The sequence below is a fragment of the Artibeus jamaicensis genome, unplaced genomic scaffold (genome assembly GCF_021234435.1).
Source record: "Artibeus jamaicensis isolate MK-2021 breed Jamaican fruit bat unplaced genomic scaffold, CSHL_Jam_final contig_464, whole genome shotgun sequence".
In the NCBI taxonomy this organism is placed as follows: domain Eukaryota; kingdom Metazoa; phylum Chordata; class Mammalia; order Chiroptera; family Phyllostomidae; genus Artibeus; species Artibeus jamaicensis.
The window spans coordinates 14,790,541-14,795,800 of NW_026521842.1; the positions used below are offsets into that span (position 1 = coordinate 14,790,541).

The window sequence follows — 5,260 nt, forward strand, 5'->3', positions numbered from 1 at the left end:
TGTTCAAATAATCCAGGGCAGCAGCAGTGTTGCCCCACCCCCACCCCCACTGGTTTTCAGTTCCTTATTGTTTGGCCCCTGGGGGCATTCCCTTTTTATCTTGGGAACTCAAGCATTTTGTTATATTTTATCTGACATTTCTAAATATCTTTACAGTTAAAGATTTTTTCCTGAGCTCAATATTGTTTAAAATGAAAGTCTCTGTTCTTGTTAATTTGAAATGTCACCTCTACCTTTCACTAAATTCCTGAATATTCCTGTGGCTTTTATGGAATATTCTCTCCTTAGAACAAACATTTTTCCAGTCTTGATACACATTGCCAACTTCCTCTCAGAAAGGCCAGTTACCTTCCTATCGGTAGTTGTTTGCAAACCCTGGGAAAGATTTTCTAAAAAGCATTAAATATTAAAGTGTTGCCATTATTTCTCTTCCTTCTATTTTAGTGAGGTTGGTCACTTTTCATGTGTTTATCAGCTCTTCGTGATTTGTGAAGTATCTGTTCACATTCCTCACCAGTCTTGCAAGGGGACTCATGTATTTCGTCAGTTAGACCTGGGTCTATGAAGCCACCAAAGGGCAACCAAACAGCTGCTCTGAGATCATCAGCCCAGACTCCTCTGTCTCAACCAGTCTGGCTCAGACTCAGGTTTACAGATCAAAGAACATTCAGCAGCACAGATCTGAGGAGAGTGGACTGCAAATAGAGCAGCTGACGTAAAAATCTGCGGGGCTCAGGGTAGGTGAAGGGGTCAGGGGCTGCTGTGTCCACCCTTCTTCAGTACCCGACAACTGAACCTAGGCTCAGAAGGAAAAGCAGACAAACCACACAGTTCCGGTAATACCCCTCTTCTATAGCCCATGTTTTCTCTCAGTACAAAGCAGGGGGAGTGGGGGACACAGGTGGAAGGACCCCGCTCTACTTAGGAAGCCTTACTGCTGCCACGTGAACTCCACTGGGCAGCCAGGGCCAATAAACTACAGAAATACTCACGAAAAGCTACACCAACCAGCTGTAGTTAAGACTTTCATTCAAAAATCAAAGAACACCTTCCACTGATTTTTTTCTTAAAATTATGTTTGCCGCAGAGAAGTATTCTTTTTTAATTGTGATGGGAAAAAAAAAAACAGGTAACATTAAATTTACCATCGTGATCATTTTTAAGTGTACAGTTCAGTATGTAGCATTAAGTATATGCAGGCATGTTGCTGTGAAACAGATCTCTTGAACTTTTTCATACTGCAAAACTGAAAGCCTGTAAAACCCTAATTCCCCTTCCATCCTCTTCTCAGCTCTTGGCGACCACCTTTCTGTGTTTTGATAGAAAACTATTTTTTAAATAGTGCCATGACCCACAGATAACCACTGCTAACCATTTTCCTAACAATTAACAGCTTGAAATCTTATTTTTTCTAGGTGTATATCCATAGGCTTTCTATATCAGAATTTTCTATTCGGTGAGTCTCATTTTACATGATATTACAAACGTTTTCCTACAACTATAAAATTTTTGTAAACTTATGTTTTAATGATTGCCTAAAGCCCTGGGCTCTTCATTTTTATAAAATGTTTTCACACCCTTCCTTTCTCTACCCATGCAAGTGGTATAACAGCTCACACTCAACTATCCCCTACCAAGCCCTGTTGGACTCACTCTACCCAAGTCAGCTCCTAATCCTCATATCCATCCTAGTGTAAGCCCTGGGTCATGCCCTGGGTCATGCTCTAGGTCATGCCCTTACACTGTATAGCTGAAAACAAGTCATGCAGGTAGTGAGTAGTGAGCTGGAGGTCCAGTTTCACCATCAGACCCCAGATCTCACGATACAAACCTGCCTCTCTTTAGATGACAAAGTGAGTTGAACAGTATAGTCCTTCCTTCAATAAATAGGAAAAAATAAATAAATAGAAAACATGAAGAGACAGCCAGCGGTGGAGAACTTTCAGGAAATAATGAATTAACTCTGTGGACCAAGCATGGACTATTCCCCTGCATTTTACTGCTCATTTCCTTGATAGTTACTTTGTATCATATCATCTTGAACCGTCATTATCAATGATTATTCATCAATTGGGTGCAGATGTTGTAATTCCCCTGGTAGACCCTAAATTCCCCGAGGAAATGCAAGGAGGGGAGCATCCCTTATCCTGTACTTCTTCACACCCTCCAGTTGGAGCTTTGTACGAACCATGCTCAACACTTGCCCACCAGTTGGCAATGGATAACACGTAAGCCAGAGGGAAAGAAATGGTAGGAGGAGCAGGCTCAGGAGCAGCAAAAAAAGCCTTTGTATAGTCAGAGAGGGTTGCATCGGGAATTTAGGAGGGATTAGGAGGCTAGGTTGGACTTGATCGCTTATAGTGACACCTTAATTCATAGAGCTTTGTAGTGTGTTCCTACATTCATTAGCTCATATAATTGTTACAAACACAAACAAACAAAAAACCTCACAAACCTGTGAGCTAGACAGAAGACTGTCAGAACAGAGAGGTGGATCTGGTTGTGCTTTTTAAGTTTTTAACTGAATTTTAAATTTTAGAATAGTTTAGATTTACAGAAAAGTTATAAAAATAGTAGAGTTCCCACATGGCTCCCATTCAGTTATTCCCTATTTTTCACATCTATGTCACCATGCTACATTTTTAGTCACAACTAAGAAATACACATTATTCCATTAATATTAACTAAATTCCACATTTTATTTAGATCTCACTAATTTTTCCACTATCCTTTTTTTCTGTTCCAGGATCCTATCCAGACACACATTACATTTAGTGGTCATGCCTCCTGAATCTCATCTGACTTTAGATCATTTCCACTGATCTATGACAGTTTCTCAGACTTTCCCTATTTTTCATGACCTTGGCAGTAATTTACATTCATCTGATGTTTATCTCATGCTTAGAAGGGAAGACCAACAGATGTCTCAGCCATTTGCTTCACACCAGAGCTCTAAAGGTTAAAAAGGAAATAAAACTTTCACATATTTGCTGATGGAAGTGATTTCTGGCCACTTCTCTCATGAAATCTGGCAAATAACACCATCGTGTTTGTTTTGTGCTTTGCATAATCACTGAAACCATGCCCATAACACAGTCACTTTTCTGCAGTCAGAAGTTGGTGTTCCTTCATTTGTGGGTGGCTAAAACCTCAATCCCCCAACTCCAATTCTGTATTCATCAGGAATGAGCATCCTTAGTGCATACCAAGGAAGCCACCAAACAAATGAGCCTAGATTCTTGGGAAATAATTCTGTGCCTGCCATTCTGATGTCCAGAGTAATCTAGAGTCTAAACCATGCTCCAATCCTTCAGCCTATTTGTAGATCAGAATGTCTCATTATTTGTGTAATGATAGATGTTGACCGTGTTTTTAAACATTGATATATAATTCACATAACATAAAGTTCATCTTTTCCAAGTGGGCCATTCACTGGCTTTTAGTATATTCACAAGGTTGTACAATCATCACTGCTCTCTAATTCCACAACAGTGTCTTCACTGAGAAAAGAATCCCTGTACCTGTTGGCAGTCACTTCCCACTCCCCACCACCACACCACCCCTGGGGACCACTAATCTACTATTTATCTCCATGGATTTGCCTAATCTGGACATTTCCTCTGAGTGAAAGAGTACAAGATGTAGTCTTTTGTGTCTGACTTCTTTCATTTAGCATAATGTCCTCAAGGTCCATCCATATTGTAGCATGTATCAGCACTTCATTCCTTGTATAGCTGAATAATACTCCATTGTATAAATACAGCACATTTTGTTCACTCATTCATCAGCTTATGGACATTGAGGCTGTTCCTTAGGTGACTGTGTTTTGATAGCTGCTTAACACTTGCTAACTAACTCAGCTCCTGGCATCAAACCTTGTCTTCCTAATTCATAATCCATGTCTCATCCATGTCTCATCTCCAACAAAAGATAGCCAAACAGTGGCTGCAGCTGCAAACACATAAAAAAAAAAAAAAAAAAAAAAAAAGCGAAAGACGACCTCTATGGAAATCATTGCTGATTTTTCTACCATATCCATTCACTAATGGATTCACATATAGTTACTGAGTGCCTACTACATGTTAAGCAATGTTTAAAGTTCCACAGCTGTAAGGTTTGAGAAGATACAGACTGGGAGAACTGGAGTCTAGTGACTGAGATGGGCATTAAACAAATCATTCCACCAATAGATATTTAAATTGCTATTAGGATAAGTGCCACAGAGGAGAAGTACAGGAAGAATAGCACAAGGTGAGGACAGATGTTGAAGGAGCCTTCCCTGAAAAAGTTGCATTTGAGTTGCAAAGATAAGGATTTGTCCAGAGGAAGTGAGTGAGAATGAGTCCAGCTGCAAAAATAACATTCTGAGAGCCTTGGTGGGCTTGGGAGCAAGTGGTGGGGCACTATGAGTAAGAAGGGAATAGTAGACAACGAGGCTGGAGAAAAGACAGTGGGTTCTGGCCAGATCATGTTTATGGATAAAGTGATCGGTAGCCGTAGCAGCATCCTCTTGCCCAAAGGTAGGCTTAAACTGTTTTCCAACACACCAGAGCATTTAGAAAGGCTTCAAGCTGCTCAAAATTAGGCAGTTTTCTTTCCAGTCCCATGCAGAGCAATTCTAGTCCTGAACCGTGTTCTTGCCCACAGGTAATGTATCTTACATATTTTCTTATTCACTGGTAACATCTTCCCTTTGCCTCTTCAGACCATTCTTTGCCCTTCCCAACTTTCTCTGTGCCCTAGGAGACTGACCTGAATGGACCCCTGTCAATGGGATCCCTTGGCCATTGTGGGTCACTGGCAGAAGATTTGAAGTTGGAGGAAGGGTATGTTGAATAATTATTCCTCTCTTTCCTTTCTGGTTGGATTGCATTTCTGAAGACCACCCCTACTCTCAGACAGCCATCTCCATGCAACTGTTCTCTCTAGGTTCTTGTCATTATTTCTCTGTCTTTCTCCTTCTTCAGGCGTTAGTGGGGACAGCTTCCCTATTGATTTCTCTAATCCCTGCTCCCACCTTCAGTCCCCCCAGATGGCTGCAACAGTACTCCCACTCCACATGATCTTCAACTGATGTGGACACCAGCCCGTAGTGTCCGAGTCATTATGGATGAAATGAGACATTCACATGAACTACCAAATCCTGTGGAGGAAAAGGGACAGCATGGCTTTTCTCTCAAGGGGAGCAAAAGCCGTAGCCCTTGCCGTGACCGGCCTTAATTGGGTTTCTTGGCACATTACATGATGGTCCTCATTTACT

General features: G+C 41.2%; 1 long non-coding RNA gene across 1 annotated transcript; it reads left to right on the forward strand.

The window, feature by feature from the left end:
- The first annotated feature begins 757 nt into the window (after window positions 1-757).
- LOC128627652 (uncharacterized) lies at window positions 758-4,821 on the forward strand. Its single transcript, XR_008391901.1, has 3 exons — window positions 758-836; window positions 1,416-1,456; window positions 4,744-4,821. It is a non-coding gene; the product is annotated as an uncharacterized LOC128627652 (long non-coding RNA).
- The last annotated feature ends 439 nt before the right edge of the window (window positions 4,822-5,260 follow it).